At 39.0% G+C, this 16898-nt stretch overlaps 1 protein-coding gene across 22 annotated transcripts in view; it reads left to right on the top strand.

Annotated features, from left to right (window-relative positions):
* NLGN1 (neuroligin 1) overlaps positions 1-16898 on the top strand; it is a 563945-nt gene that overhangs the window by 104281 nt on the left and 442766 nt on the right. For 4 of the 22 annotated variants that reach the window (XM_037909043.2, XM_037909041.2, XM_043521787.1 and 1 more), the window contains exon 1: positions 12433-13118. The exons of 5 other annotated variants lie outside the window; for them this stretch is intronic. The gene's annotated coding sequence lies outside the window, so the exon portion shown is untranslated. Of the gene's footprint in view, positions 1-12432; positions 13119-13305; positions 13699-16898 lie in introns of those variants that run through there. 13 more of the 22 variants (XM_043521793.1, XM_043521785.1, XM_043521783.1 and 10 more) reach the window with 5 other exon arrangements.

The following is a 16898-nucleotide window of genomic DNA, read 5'->3' as shown; positions in this document are numbered from 1 at the left end:
TACATGTAATATACATATTGCAATATGATCATATTACATATAGGAGAATACATTTCTGTTGGTTATGACATCATAACCAATTATAGGCATCTAAATTGCCATGGTAATTCCTCTTGCAAAATGCTCATGCTGGAGGAAGTGACGATGGTGATTCAATAGGTACTCTTCTTCTCTTTGGGGCAACGTTAATCTAATGCCCTAGGATGGTGGTAAGGCAGCCACTGTGCTGCTGCCAGCCCCATCTTTCAGGGGATACAGAAAATTGACATCCCAATCATTTATAGCCATCTACAGATCTCACTCAAGAGCATGTTGCAAGAGGAGATGTTTTAATTCCAATATATGGTTAACTTCCAATTTAGAACATTCCATTCTATCTTACACCTCCTGTGGCCTTGAATGGAAAAAAAAGTTTTCTTCACTTTCTGTGGTAACCTTTTGTGCAATATGCTGAGCCCTATAAAAACTGTTACTACATTGCACCCCACTGGATACATTTCATGGCTGGGTGATGTGATCGACTTGTGGAGTTTGTTACATTTGTAAAGCAGTTCAGTATATTTCCAGATAGGAGTAACGTAAATGTGAGATAATGAAAGTTGTTTATTATCTGCCCATCCCAATACATGATGCTCTGATATTAAACCATTAGGATTATTAAATTGTAATACTACTACTAATTTAAGTATTCATTTAATAATGTATATCATAATTAAGTACACTATGGTTGATATTTTCAAAAGTGACGAGTGATTGGGGCTGCTCCAGTTTGGTGACTAACTTGAAACACCTTAAAAGGAACTTGTTTTTCAAAAAGTCTTGAGCACTCACTCATGAAAATCAGGTCCCTGTGAGGTATCTCAGGTTAGGACCATAAATCACTTCTGAAATTCTTAGCCAGTGTCCTGCAGTGTCTGTGTATTGCTGCCCTCTACAGCGCTGTATGCCAGATTTGCTTAAATTGGTGGGATTTGTCACCCTGTTGTGGCTGCAGTTTACATAAAATTTAAGCCCTTATACTGACAAATGAGTGAATGTTATTGATCATAGTGAATGATCACTAGTGTAATAGCACTTTGCACTGCTACAACACCTTCCAGATTTCAAAGCACACTAAGGATATTACTAATTGATCCTCACATCAACAAGGCCAGGCAGATTCATGTTTCAAGAACGCAGAAAATATTTCTTGTATATAGCCTTTTCCATAGTTCATTATTATGACAGTAGCACCCAAAGGCCCCATTGCGCTAGGCACTGTACAAACTTATAGGCTGAAATCCTGGCCCCACTGAAGTCAATGGAAAAACTCTCAGTGATTTCAGTTGGGTCAAGATTTCTCCCCATAATGAGAGACAGTTCCTGCCCTGAAGAGTTTGCAATCTCAGTAGACCAGACAGGAGGTAAGGGAGGTGAAATGACATGCCCAAGATCACACAGGAGGTCAGTGGCAAAGCCAGGAATAGCATACAGGTCCCTTAACTCCTAGTCTAGTGCCTAGATGCTTCCAATTATGCTGCACTTGAAGAACTGAATTCCAGACATAAATACAGATCAAATAAATAGACTGAAGTGATTTATTACCATTTTAAATTATTTTTTATGCATTCAATACATTCATTGTGGATTTTTTTAAGGTATTATAAATTCACATTAATTGCATGAGCTGTTAGTTAATGGGAACACGTTCGTTGCTATATTTTAACATTTTAAAATATTGGTGCTGTGTTTTGATTCATTTTGGACAGTACTCATAATGTCAGCCAGGCTAATGACATGGGTCATTGAGTTATTGGTGTAATCCTAATTAGAGGCAAACAGGTGCCAATCATCCAAGAATTTGGAAGGAAAATAATACTATATTTGCCAAATCAGATTATTACTAACTGATTGAAGTAGGGATCTGAGTTACCTCTTTAGTGCAATGCAAGCCTCAAGAGTTCCACAAGTCTTAATGCACAAAATTTCAAGCCTTACTGGCTTATGGGAACAGGCTTGGAAAAAGGAGAAAAACATCCTTTGATGGAAGCATGCAGAAAGCTGCAAAAGGCTTCTTTTGCTTTTAAGTGCTGAATTGTCAATCCTGCCTGTGTTTTGATTTTTCAGCGGAGGTCACTGATGATGTAGACATCAGAAAGCAACCAAACGCATGGGGCCAAGTTCATCTCTGCTGAGACTATATTGACTTCCATAGACTTACACTGGAGATGAAGCTGGTCCATGCTGCCATGTCATTATTAGGCTAGACAGTGAAAGAATATGAACTAAATTTAATAACTCAGTACATTTGTTCAGCCTTCTTCCCTGATAGTCCCTGTGTGCTTTATAATTCAGATACAGTTAAAAACAGCATCCAGCATGTATGTTTTTAATTTTGATTTAAAAACTAGAAACACTTAGGCTTTCACAGTGTAAAGAAGAAGCTGATTTCATAAGTATAATAAATACTAAAAGCTCTAGCCCCTGGTGTTTCCAGATTATATTGAGAGCAAACCAAGAAATTTGTGAACTCTGACTTCAGAAAACAACGGGGAACTTTGAATAGGAACATAAGAAGAAAGCAAGTCATAAAGTTATTCTAGACTAAAAGTATTTGCAACTCTATAAGTATGGACATGGACTTTAAAATTAATGCAAAATTTCACTGGCAAACAATGTAGAGATTTCTAAACTAGAGTGTTATCATCTAATAATCAAGTTCCAGTAAGAACACTGATAGCAGCTTGCTTTATCAATTGCAGTAACCAAAAATAACGAGTTACAGTAGAAACAACGAGGAGTCCTTGGGCACCTTAGAGACTAACACATTTATTTGGGCATAAGCTTTTGTGGGCTAAACCCCACTTCATCAGATGCATGGAGTGGAAAATACAGTAGAGAGGCATAAATACACAGCATATGAAAAGATAGGAGTTGCCTTACCAAGTGTGGAGGGGGTCAGTGCTAATGAGCCAATTCAATTAAGGTGGAAGTGGGCTATTCTGAACAGTTGACAAGAAGGGATGGAACTCACTTTTGTCGTGCTAATGAGGCTAATGTAATCAAGGTGGCCCATTTCAAACAGTTAACACTGCTTGCTTTGGGATTTGAGGGTGCTCAGCACCTTGCAGGAATACCCTTAGCTATGTTTATTATCTGAATCCAGGCACAGACTCATAATGGCAAATATTATCTTCTCAGCAGCAGAACTAAGGTCCCGGAACACCACCTTAAAGGAGATCAGGAGGAACGCTGCCCTTGTTATCTTCAGGTCAATCTGTAAATTGCACCTCTTTGTCATAGTATCCCCCAGGGAATCAGGGCAAGAACTGGTCACACCCAGAAGTATTAAACCAAAATTAAACCTAGAGTGGAGTAGTGGACTGACATTGTGCTAAAAATAAGGGTCCCTATTATACCAAGAGCAGTATTGAGCACTGGGTGCCACATAGCAGCTCTCACTGAGTTTTAATCTACATCTAACACTTATCAGAGTGGTAGCCGTGTTAGTCTGTATCAGCAAAAACAACGAGGAGTCCTTGTGGCACCTTAGAGACTAACAGATTTATTTGGGCATAAGCTTTCGTGGGCTAAAACCCACTTCATCAGATGCATGGAGTGGAAAGTACAGTAGGCAGGTATAAATACACAGCACATGAAAAGATGGGAGTTGCCTTACCAAGTGTGGGGGTCAGTGCTAACGAGCTAATTCAATTAAGGTGGAAGTGGCCTATTCTCAACAGTTGACAAGAAGGAGTTAATACCAAGGGAGGGAAATTCTCTCTTGTAGTGCTAATGAAGCCAATGCAGTCAAGGTGGCCCATTTCAGAAAATTGACAAGAAGGTGTGAGTATCAGCAGAGGCAAATTACTTTTTGTAGTGACCCACCCACTCCCAGTCTTTATTCAGGCCTAATTTGAGGTGTTCTGTTTGAAATTAATTCCAGTTCTGCAGTTTCTTGTTGGAGTCTGGTTTTGTAGTCTGTATCAGCAAAAACAACAAGGAGTCCTTGTGGCATCTTAGAGACTAACAGACTCCAATTAGAAACTGCAGAACTGGACTTAATTTGCAAACTGGACACCATCAAATTAGGCCTGAATAAAGACTGGGAGTGGATGGGTCATTACAAAAACTAATTACCCCATACTAATTTCCCCCTGCTGTTACTCACACCTTCTTGTCAACTGTTTGAAATGGGCCACCTCATTACTACTACAAAAGTGATTTTTCCTCCCTTGGTATTCTACTGTTAATTGAATTGTCTCGTTAGCACCGACCCCCCCACACTGGGTAAGGCAACTCCCATCTTTTCATGTGCTGTGTATTTATACCTGCCTACTGTATTTTCCACTCCATGCATTTGATGAAGTGGGTTCTAGCCCACGAAAGCTCATGCCCAAATAAATTTATTAGTCTCTAAAGAGAACAGAAAATCTGTTGATTAAAGTCATGTCCAGCAGGCACTTTTAGACTGGTCAATAAAGCAGTACTCTGACTGGATTCAACTTCACAAAAGTCTTTGCCATTTGACCCTGAACTTTATGCAAACCAGTGGTCATAACTGTTAATCAAATGAAAATGCTAAATATACTTACATCAAAAGGATACCTAGATCATATTGATGGTTAATATTACCCCAATGGCAAGGTGTGCATGCTAAAAAGCCAGTGTCCCAGAAGAGAACTCTGTTTGATGATAGGGCATAAATCCCAACAAGTGATCATATGTGTGAATCCCAACCAGAGGTTGGCAGGGAAGGGGTTAACCGTCACCTTCTGGCTGGAGTACTAGTATTTTTAGAATAGGAGGGCTGGATCAGCTGTGGGATTGATTCGTTCCCTTCTGGTTCACTATCAGAGAGAGATGCTGTGAAGAATAGCAGATGAGTTTGGTTGTTAGGGAGGGAAGAAGGATCTCTAGGAAACTGGAAAGAGCTAAAAGGCAAACCAGAGAGTTTTCTCTTCCTCTCTGGAGCTTAGCTGAAGAGAGCCACACTTTTTAAATCTTCACTTTTGGACTTTGGCACAGAGAAGCCTTGTTGTGTTTGGCTTGTTAAGTGGCTGGACATTGTTTCAATTCATTTTTATGTTTAACAATGAAGCAGGTAACAAAGGCGTTAAACTCCACCTGATTGTGCAGTATACTTTCCTATTTCTTTCCTATCCAGACAGTCCTATACTAAATTGCAGTTGAGAAAAAAGAATATTATGATTAACAGTGTAGAAAGCTGCAAAAAGTCTAAACAAATTAGTGAAGAGAGATGATCAAAATCTTTTCAATTAGGCAATCAATGTAATCTTCTTTGCCTAGGCAGTCTCAATATAGTGATGTATACAAACTGTTGTTATTTTGTCCCATGATAACCATATAGAGCCAGGACACTGGAGAATGAATTTGGCCCCTCTTACAGGGTCCTTTGTAAGGGCGCAATCCAAGCTGTCAAATCCAAAGAGCCCCACTTTCCTTACAATGATACATTCCATAAGCAAGGGTTAAAGCCTGCTCTTGACACGGCTTGCGGAGTGGATATATTGTGGTCCCATCTCTATTGATTTTCATTTTGGTAGTGTGCCCTGTCCGCGCTCTCGTGGTAGTGGATGTTATTTTCTGAGGTGCTTTCATGTCAATCGGAGAATCTTTTGTCTTTCGACCATTTATCTATGCTAACGATCCCTTGATAAGTCATTAATGTCCTCAACTATTGTCATTCCAACCAGCATTTCCAATCTTCCAACTTTGGCCAGATCATCAGCTACATCACTTCTGTATATACCTTCAGATAAGAATGCAATGAATATCATGTGATAGATGTGATATAACTTAATATTAGTTAGGCTTTTGACACATGACATTCTCATATGCAAACTAGGGAAATGTTGTCTAGATGAAATTCCTATGAAGTCGTGCAACAGTGGTTGAAAGGCCATATTCAAAGAGTTATCAATGGTTTGCTGTCAAACTGGGGGGATGTATCTAGTGGTGTCCTGCAGGGGTCTGTCCTGGGTCCAGTACTAGTCAGTATTTTCATTAATGACTTGGATAATGGAGTGGAGAGTATGCTTATAAAATCTGCAGATTACCCCTAGCTGGGACAGGTTGCCAGCACTTTGCAGGACAGGATTAGAATTCAAAACGACCTTGACAAATTGGAGAATTGGTCTGAAATCAACAAGACAAAATTAATTGTCTGGGTATACCGCAAGAAGGCAGGAGACTTGTTATGGGTTTTAATCAGGCTGCAACTTTATTATATAGATGTCTGGGACTACCTGGCAGACAAAGTGTACAGTGCAGGCAAATCCATGCTTATTCAAATCAATTCTCTGGGGCTTCCACCAGCCTCCCTTTGTTTCCATGCAGGTCCCCCAGCCAACCCATGGCTTGGACCTTACCATACCAACACTCTCGTAAGAGGATTAAGGAGGGCTATGAGAACAGGGGTGTCGGGGGGCGGGGCTGGCTCCCTGCTATACCAATCATAGGAGTCCCCAACCCCCTCCCCCGTTCTGTTCCTTTATCCAGTACCTCCTTTTAAGCCCTTTACCAGGCCATTTATCTGGTCACTGGCTGCCCTCTCTATGGAGTACCTACATTGAATTGGAGAATGGGTCTGAAATCAACAAGATGAAATTCAATAGAGATAAGTGGAAAGTACTACACTTACCAAAAATAAATAAATAAATCAAATGCAAATCTACAAAAAGGGGAATAACTGGCTAGGCATTAGTACTGCAGAAAAAGATCTGGAGATTATAGTTGATCACAAATTGAATATGAATCAACAATATGATGCACTTGCTAAAAAAGCTGGGTGTATTAACAGAAAAGTCATATGTAAGACATGGGAGGTAATAGTCTCGAGATAATCGGCTTTGGAGAGGCCTCAGCTGGAGTAGTGTGTCCAATTCTGGGCACCACACTTTAGGAAAGATGTGGACAAACCAGAGACAGTCCAGAGGAGAGCTTCAAAATGATAAAAGGTTTAGAAAACCTGACCTGTGAGGAATGATTGAAAAAACTGGGCATGATTAGCCTTGGAGTAGAAGACTAATAAGTCTCCAGATATGTTAAGGGCTGTTGTAAATAGGATAGGGAACAAGTGTTGTCCGTGTCCACTGAAGATAGGACAAGAAGTAATTGGCTTAATTTGAATCAAGGGAGATTTAGGTTACATATTAGGAAAAACTTTCTAAGTATAAGGATAGTTAAGCACTGGAATAGGCTTCAAAGGAAGGTTGTGGAATCCTCATCACTGGAGGTTTTTAAGGACAGGTTAGACAAACATTCGTCAGGGACAGTCTAGGTTTAGTTGTTCCTGCCTCAGTGTAAGGAGCTGGGCTCGACGACCTCTTGAGGTCCCTCCTCACCCCACGTTTTTTCAATTTCTGTAATCACATTTTTCCAGCAGTTTAGTTAAAAACTATGGACCATATTCATTAGAAGTTGGATTCACTTACATTAGGGCTAAGTTTGACCCTCTATGTTCAAAAAACCTGCTATCAAAAAACTTGATAGCTAGACAAATTACCTGCAAGTGGAAAGAGATGCTTTTTCTAAAGAATTAATGTGGTCAGTTGTTTTGTTTTTTGTTTTTTTTTATAAATTTCAGAATGAAAAAGAGAGGTTCGCAATGTACAGGAGATTTGGACCAAACATAGGCAGGCATTCCTTTACCCACCAGATTAGAACTAGGTCATGAAAACATGTAACTGAGCTAAATGTCGGGCTTTAATTTCATGAAATCTGAGAAGGATAACTGAAGAGGACATTTTTTATGTCTGCAATGAAAAATTCAAAGAGCCCCACTGGATGCAATGAGAGATCAGAAAACTAAAACATCTCTTAATGCTGAAATCTTTATTCAAAAATACCTTCAAAACATTAAACACTGCTACAGAGGGCATAAAAATTATCTTTATATTTTCACTGATGTTCCTCCAAGTTGTCCATTGTGCTGCCATCACCTATTATCATTCAGAAGCAATGGAATGATAGGACATATCTAGGAAGCTTAACAGAACAATGTGTGCATTCTACCTGGAAGTCAGTACAAGCCAAGTGCTTAACTGGTCTTTCCTAATTAAGAAGTTTATTGATGTTGCATGGGATGTTTCTCGCCTGTAAAAATAATCTGAGCAATAAATTGCCTTTGAAGAAGCCAGAATCTTTGGCTATACTAATGTCTTATTATTTTGGAGTTCCAAGATGCTAAGAAGACCTATAAAACAGTTGCTCTCAACTTGTATTTCAAACTTCATGCCTTACAGTAGGAATGTGATAAAGCTATTTGGAATGCTCCTAATCAAGGGAGCTATTTTCTCCTGATTAATACATGAATTTCTATTGTAAACATTTGCAGCTGTATGTATTTCCTCAAACACCAGTCAGATTTACCAGATCAGAAGTAGGGACAAAATAGTTTAGGGTTTGTGTGCACAGCGATTTGTTCCAGAATAGCTATGCCTGATTAACTCTTCCTGATTAACTCCATGTATGGATGTTCTTATTCTGGAATAAAAATTCTTCATGGATGAAGCTAATTCAGAATAATGCATCCTAATTCAGGGAAAAAAAGCATCCACACATGGAGTTAATCAGGAAGAGTTAATCTGCTTTAAATTTGCACCCTACCTTATTCCAGATTAATTTTCATATGTAGACAAGCCCTTAATTTAGTGACTGATGCAAACCCCACTGGAATTAATGGAAATCAAATTTCTAGTTAGACTGGACATCCATCTGTGAGACTGATCAGTAGAAGGAAAAATTTGAGGTGTAAAAGATATTAGAGGTGAAAAAGGAAGCAAAAAAAAAAAGTAATGATACTAAGTAATTTCAGATAGACACAAAGCAAGTGAATTAATTACATTATGTCAATGATCCCTTACTCTTACTAATGTACATGTACTAATATATACAAAGTCCAATAGTCACAAGAATTGATGAGAAAATCTATCATATGCATCATTCATATGGATTTTAAAATTGCCCATCAATAATATTTTGGCGTTACACACAAAAGTTCTGCAGGCAAAAGTTCTGAAAAATCAATCAAAAAATCTGAATATGGATTGGAGAGCTAAAAGATAGAACCTAAAATAAAAGAAACAAAACAAGATTTGAATGAATAAAAGACTTTCAGTGGTTTCTGTACAGACCTAAGGGTAGAGTTAAAAATAACTTCTATATTGCCACCTTTCCCAGGACTTTGTGTGTGCTGTGAAGTTGTTAATTCCTTAGATTTACCTGCTGTAAAAACATGATCTTGTGTAATCTGCTAATAATACCATACAGAGAATATAACTCCCCAGAACTACACATTAATTTAGATCATATACAGTCCATGGAGAGAGAAGGGAAGCAGTGGAAAGCTTTTGATCTGTGCAGTGGTGAATAGTTAAATATGTGACTTGTAATTCTGCAGGTTTTGAATGGAGATGACTTTTTCTGCACATTTTTGGTCAATAAATTAAGCTAGTTAGTGCCTCATCTTGGGAAGGGTGTAAGTGATTTAGGGTTTATAGGCCTCCTTGAAGGAAGAGAGGGTGGAGGCATGTCCAAGTGGATCAGAGAGGGAGTTCAAGGTGTATGGGTAGGATCCTATCAAATTCACGGCCATGAAAAACATGGCAAGGACTGTAAAATCTGGTCTCCCCCATGAAATCTGTTTTTTTGTGTACTTTTACTCTATACTATACAGATTTCATGGGGGAGACCAGAGTTTCTCAAACTGGGGGGTCCAGACCCCAAAGGGGGTCATGGGAGGAGTCGCAAAGTTATTGTAGAGAGCTGAAGGCAGCACAGAAGTAAGGATGGCAATACCGCAACCCCCTTACAGTAACCTTGTGGACTCCGCCCCCAGCTCCCTTTTTGGTCAGGACCCCTACAGTTACAACACTGAAATTTTAAATTTAAATATCTGAAATCATGAAATGTACAATGTTTAAAATTCTATGAGCATGAAATTGACCAAAATGGACTGTGAATTTGGTAGGGCCCTATGTATGGGGTGTCTTGGGAGAAAAGGGTGGTTAGTCATATGACTTGGAAGGAATGAAGTATGGTAGGGAAAGCTGTGGAAAGAGATGAGAGCAGAGAAGTAGGTAGGAGATAAGTTGGCGAAGGCTTTGAAGGCAGGGGCAAATTTCATCTAGACTGTGAGGGGAAGCCAAAGGAGTGATTTGAAGAGGAGCTCGGTGTGTCTAGAGCAGCAAACTTGCAGATGGTTTTTGTAGCACCAATTTTGAACAGGCTAAGAGGAGTTGTGAAGGAGGCAGATGGGAGCCTACCAGGTCAGAGATGACTGGTTGCTGTAGATGAGGTGTAAGTAATCAGAGTCTCAACAGGGGTTTTGTCACAGAGAATGGAGAACAATGGGCAGATTTTTGAGAAATTGTATAAGAAGAAATGCCAGGATTTAGCAACCCTTCTTAGCCTCACATCTATCCATTACTCAACTTTTTAAAGTGACACAATTCTGTGGTGGTTGCTGATCTGTTCAGTGAAATGTAGGTGCTCTCCTGCCATCTGGTTGCTCCTTCTATGAAATGTCCTGGAGGAATATTAACTACACAGTATGCGGGACACCGGAGAAGGTACATGCATCCTTTGGAGATCTAGAAAAGGAAAACTCAGTTATGAATAACTCACAGAATGGGGAGGAGGATGCATTTATTTCATTTTAATGTTGTTTTCTCGGATTTCTGAGTGGGGCAGTGCTCCAAAGGTTGAACCATTATTGGCTGGCCCTCCCTAAGTTCAGAGTGTCAGTAAATAGGCTGGTGTTTGGTAGGTACCCATGGGCACCCACTTGGGTATCTTCAGTTTTTCCTATATCTATTTTTAAACAATTTTGTTAAAATCTAGAAATATTAAAAGTAACAATTAGAGACTAGCTCCCCCCCCCTTTTTTTTTTCAACTTCCATAATAATAGTGTTTTGGCTCTCGGTTGTTTGATGTTTTAGGCCCACATTTTAAAATTGCAATGCCTAACTGATTTTGGAGACTAAATTTCATTTTCAAAAGGCCTATGTCTCATTGAAAGTCATCAAATTTTTGAAAATGAGATTTAGGCTCCTAAATCAGCTGTCGCAGGACTGAACAGAGCAACTCCTAAATACCTGTAAAAATCTGGGCCTGGGTCAAATTGGTGGCATGTGATTGGCTGCTATTCATAAATTAACTTTGTTCACAGAATCTATTTCTGGGTTTGAAACTTTTTTTCCCAGTGCCTCATTGAGAAGAATACAACAGAAATCTTATTTCACAGTCAGGGCAATATGTGATTTGCTTTTCTCCACCAATTCTGCAACGTCTGTGTTTTCAACTGTAGTGAAAGAGTTAAATTGCACAGTTTGTGAGGGCTTCTAGGACCATGAATCTTTGAAACTGAACTCTGTGTTATTGGTGCATACTAGGTTAAATGCATACAGGTTAAAATGGTTCCAGTGCTGCAGAAATACCACAGAATTCACTGTGCACTGCCACCATATGCTCTCATCCTTGCCATAGACATATAGATTAGATCTGCCACTGAATTCCAGGGGGGCCTGTGTGCAGATAAGGAGAATAAAAGCTTATCAAATTTATGGGCACCTTTAGATCTTCCCTGAAGCTTTAGGCACACTGGAATCTTGAATGTGTGTGCTGTGCTTGATTAATGTCAATATTTTAAAATGAGACAGATTTGTTAAAAAACTATAATTTTTAGTGTTACAGAGAGAAGGGAGAGCCTCTGCTAACAGAACATGAGATGTTAATGACTTCTCTGAAACAGGCTTAACTCAGGATGCTTGGGAGCTTCTGAGCATGTGTTTCTGGTTAATGTTTTAACATGTTGGCATTTCAGAATCCAAAGGGTTACTTCCCCCACTGGTCCCACTCATCCATCCTGAGTGGTCACCTTTCATTCTCCTGCTGTGGCCTCAGTAGCAAAAATGACATTTCAATAGGAGGAAAGCATATGTCTGAATTTAAATATGCAAAGCAGGCAAAATCAATTTTAAAAAGTAACAAAAACGAAAAAAAGCTTTCAAAAACAATGGAAGGGAAATAGTCACAAATATATGATGTCCAGATAGTGATTTTTTCAAATAAAATGGGTCTGAATAGCTACTATTTCATACCAATGTATGTTTATATGAAATAATATTCTTGTATATACACAATATGTATATTGTGCAGACTTTTTCTTTTAGATGTAACTTATATCTGCATAATTTCATACATTTGTGTGTGAATGTGTACAAACCTGAAATTAAGTGATGTGCACCTAAATTGTTTGCATGAAATAATATTCTTATGTATATGCAAAAGATATATATATATATTACAAGCAGGTGCATAATTTTTTTCCTTGGAATGAATACTTTGTAAAAATCCAGTACAGCTTTTTAAACTTAAAAAAAGTTTTAAAATCAAGTCATTTATTGTGTAGCCTTTGCACTATTAAAGTTATTCATTGTCCAGAGACATTGTTAATTAACAAGGCTGAACAGCCTCCTAAAATTGAACTTATGTAAGCAGATGGCTGTCTTTTGGAGTAAGATCTCTTGCCATTCAGCTGTTGACCACTAGGGGTATCTTTGTATTATTTTTCATCCAACAGCAATTTGGAGTTGAAACCTGTAATAGAGGAAAACCAAGGTTCTCGGCATTTTTTTTTTAGCGAGCAGCGCATCCAGGATCCAAAAAAGATTTTTTTTAAAAAAAAAGAAAAGAAAAGAAACACACACACAACCTCCTTCAGTCACCCAACAGTGCTCTGAAATCACACAACTGGACATCAAGCAAAGGGGATTCATCTGGAGGGCAATTTCAGATCAAGATAAATCTATTGGATTAGTAGGATTATCTGATTGCAGCTGAAAAGAAGTAACGTTTGATCATTTCTATTTCTTGCCTGATGGTCGGATTTAAATGGAGGTGGCTTGCTACACAGGATGATGAATTCCGGATGGGGATTTTTTCGTCCCAATCTTGGGCGAGGGAAAAAAAATTATATAAATCGATGCCATTTGGAAGTGTCCGGGGGATGATTTAAAAACCTGGGGGTTACAGCTGCTTTAAAAAGGGGATAACGGCTCGAATCCAGCGAATGACAGTTTTAGCTGTGATTGCAAAAAGCCACTGTGAACTGGTAAATACTTTGCTGCTTTTCAACGGTGTGGGGTTTGCGGTGCGATGGGATAGCAAATTGACCCCTTGAATTATTTGGGGGCGGGCGGGCGGGCGGGCGAATCAATGTGGTGCCCTTGTCTGTCTGTGTGAGTGTTTCATGAGGGGTTAAATCTCGGTTTCTGTTATTAGGGTGGCGAGGGCGGATCTGTTACTGCTACAATACGAAGGGGATGCAATCAGGGGCTTCTCTGCTTAGGGGTGGGGGGATAGTGAGTTCATAGGCATTTTGCACAGCTGCCAAACGGTCAGTGTTTGCCTCTCTCCCGACTAGCAAAACAGTCGTGCGTGTGTGCAAAAAGACTGGCATTTTAGCTTCTGCAACTTCGCCTGGAAGACAGGGCTTGGGGTTGATTCCTATCTGGTAGATTTTTTTGCCTGTGTAACTTACAAGAGCAAGCCTCGATGCCTGGAAGGAGCCGGATGCAGGGATCGCCCCAGTGTTTGCCCTGCTGCTGCTTGGGGAAATCTTTGCAGGGGGATTTGGCCGCGTACAGAGAGAGAGACGCACAGAAGGCAGCGCCGTATCACCTAGAAGTAGGGTACGCTATATGTTTGGATCCTCTCCTTTGCAACCGCACGCATTGCTCTCCCTACTGCAGCCAGGGCTAACTTTATTCTCCCCTCCCTCTTTAAATAAGTAGATGTTCCAGCTTGATTTTTGCCCATGCACTGAACTGTTGTGTGCATCGTGCAACCCCGAGTTGCATTTCTGATGCATCAGGACAATACAGTGCCTCCTGCTAGGTTGCCGTGCCTGATGGAAGGATGGTTTTGTTTTTTTTTTCCCCTTCAGACATCTTCTTGCATCTGAATCCTGGGTGTTCAGGACTCCTTCTTCCTCTTCCACTGGAAAATGCACTAGGGCCTTATCTTGATTTGCTGAAGCAAACTCAATTTTCAGCAGGTTTAATGAAAATCAATCAGTCAGATTACTTAATATTAATTGACTTCTCATTAAAGCTAGAAGTTACCTTGGAATCAGGAGAAAGGGTGTTTATCCCATATCATTTTGAGGATGCATATGGTTCCAAAGCGATTGCATTAGAATAATTGTTTTATTTAAACAAAACACAGGTCGAGTAAACTGTGGCATTCTTGCTGCAGCAGGTACCATGATCAGAAGAAACCATTTCCCCCTTCTCAATTTAGTGACCTTTTTTAGGGGTTATATTTTTAGTTTGATTTTTTTTTTTAAGATTGGTTTGTTTTTTAGTTTTAAGAACTGTGGCATTAACATGCATTCATATAAAATGGACACATCTTGTGCCTGTAATATATATCAAATATCATGTTTTTAGCACACTTAAATGTCTCATGAATTTGAAATGAAACCGTTCCCTGTAGCATGAACTCAAGCAAGTTATTTCAGCAAACATTTTTCAGGCAGTGCCTTTCACTGAAGATATTTGCATTTATACAGATGCATTTGAGGTATCTGCCTGTACCAGTAAGTATGGACAGGTGATTCACATTAGAAAACATATATTTGTGAACGTACTGAAAACAAATTTTCAGGGATTTCTAAACACCTGGTTGCTTGTTATATTTTGTTTTTGTTTTGTTTTGCAGAAGGAGCATTTCAGTGTATTTAGAGATTGATTATTGGTGAACGAGGAACACTATGAGCTCTTCATACTTCCTTTTACTCTTTTCTTGGTGCTTAATTCAAATAAAGGATACTTATGAAATAGCACAATCCTTATAAATGGTGCAAGATGGCCTTTTACCTTATCCACATGCATGAAACACATGTACACCTAAAAACATGGGCTACAATATTAACATCTGGGTAGCTAAAGCTAAGCTTCTAAATTCATATTTAAAGTAGCCTGCTTTGGTGAAAATTGTGTGGGCTCAGCACCTGAAAAATCAATCTATTCCTTTTTATTTTTATGTGTGGATTTAGGAGCTCAGAGTTAGTCACCTCTGAAAATTTTGGCCTTGTAACTTTTTTTTTTTTTTCCAGAGTATTGCCCTGATAGAAAGTTTACTCCTTTCTCACCTCAGCTACCTTTGATGACTGTCACCAGCTTTCTTAGAGGAAAGCAATAGACTGAAGTAATGTTCTAAATTAATGGCCTTTTTGCAGTAAAGGATGAGGAGAATGTAGATATGTATGAAGGAAAAAGGCATTCTCTTATTCTATGATATGTCGTGCAGAATGTGACTGGAAGAAAGGATGAGCCTGAACATAATCATGCTAAAGTGTACTGAGAAGCAGGATTTGGTGGAACACCTCCCTTCTGGGTGACATATGGAATCAGGAAAGGAAGCTAGTGAAGGCAATCCAGGCTGCTTATGACAATACTGTTATGCGGAAATGAACAAGAAGGTTGGGCTGAAACTGATTTTGGGATATTTTTACCCCCTCATAGGAAAAAGATAATATCCTGGCTAACCCTCTTAACAAAGTGGGCATGCTCAGGGTTATATGGCTGGAGGTGGAGCAGTCTGTTGAGGAGGGTGATTTAAAGAGCAGGATTGAGTAGGAGCTTGATAAATTCATTTGAAAGTGGATGGAAAGACTTGGGGATGGTGCTTATTTTATTTTTATCAATTTGCATATTTCATAACCACTGACTCATACATAAGCACACACTACACTATTGTTAGAATGGAGTGGGGGAAAGAGAGAAGCAGCAGCAGCTGAGAGATGAATTTAATTTGTAGACATCCCTTTCTTTATTAATAGATATATTCTCTACTAATAGATCTGTATTAAAGATCTCCAGCCTGCTTTGAATCACTTGTTTGTTGCGGTATTTGTGGGTTTTTTTAATCACATGGAAGGAAATCATTTAAAAATTAAATACTGAAAAAGAATGATGAGCATAATGCAGTCATTCTCTGAAAGTGGATAATGAAAAGGCCACACATTGCCAGATGCTCATTAGAAAGTGTTGCAGAAGATATTTTTAAAATGTACGTGCAGGAATAATTGCAATAAAATCTGTTCTGGTATCTAGTACTATGTCCATTACTTACCAGTATCCTAACCATCCCTAAAATCGTAGGGGTAGCAGATAGAAGACAAAAATATTTATTCTTCAGATGTTGGCTGAAGATTAAATGTTTTTTGTATTTTTTTACATCAATGTATTCCATGTATGTCTGTTGTGAAGAAATGCATTTAAACATATAAGGGAACATGCATTTTAACTGTGATGAGTTGGTATTTATTGCAGAAGAGCTTGTATCAAAGAGAGGGAGAAAGCAGATAGTGAAAGAGGGAGCTGGTTGGGAAAACTTCAGGAAACATTGCATGTTGAAAGCACATCCTGTAATTTTAGTGACAAGCGATGGCATTAAACTTCCCCCAGTCACTATTGGTATTACAGGTGAGAATCCTGCTGACGTCTTAGTGACTCAGCTTTGTATTTACACCTGCCTCTGAAGACCGATATGTTTTCCAAAAGACTTTGCTTTTCATGATTATCAATTGATTAACTAATGGCTATCTGTGTGTCACATTTCATGCAGAGATGTAATGGGTGTATTTGTTTAGGGTTGCTTTGTTTTTCTGTGCAACCTCTAAAATAAATCAGTTTTTACCTAAAGAATGTTAAAGGGACATTGCCTACGTAAAAATCATGGGGTGGATTCTCGGTGAAAATGGACCCACAACAATTCACACTGGTTTGGGGATCTGGCCTCAGACTTATGTCTAAACATTTTTTGCCACTGCTGTTACAAGTAAAAGGTTAGGTTACTATGAATGAAAGTGTTTAGAGCAGGGGTG

This window comes from Chelonia mydas, chromosome 9 (assembly GCF_015237465.2).
Source record: "Chelonia mydas isolate rCheMyd1 chromosome 9, rCheMyd1.pri.v2, whole genome shotgun sequence".
NCBI lineage: Eukaryota > Metazoa > Chordata > Testudines > Cheloniidae > Chelonia > Chelonia mydas.
This window is presented reverse-complemented; position numbering and strand designations above follow the sequence as displayed.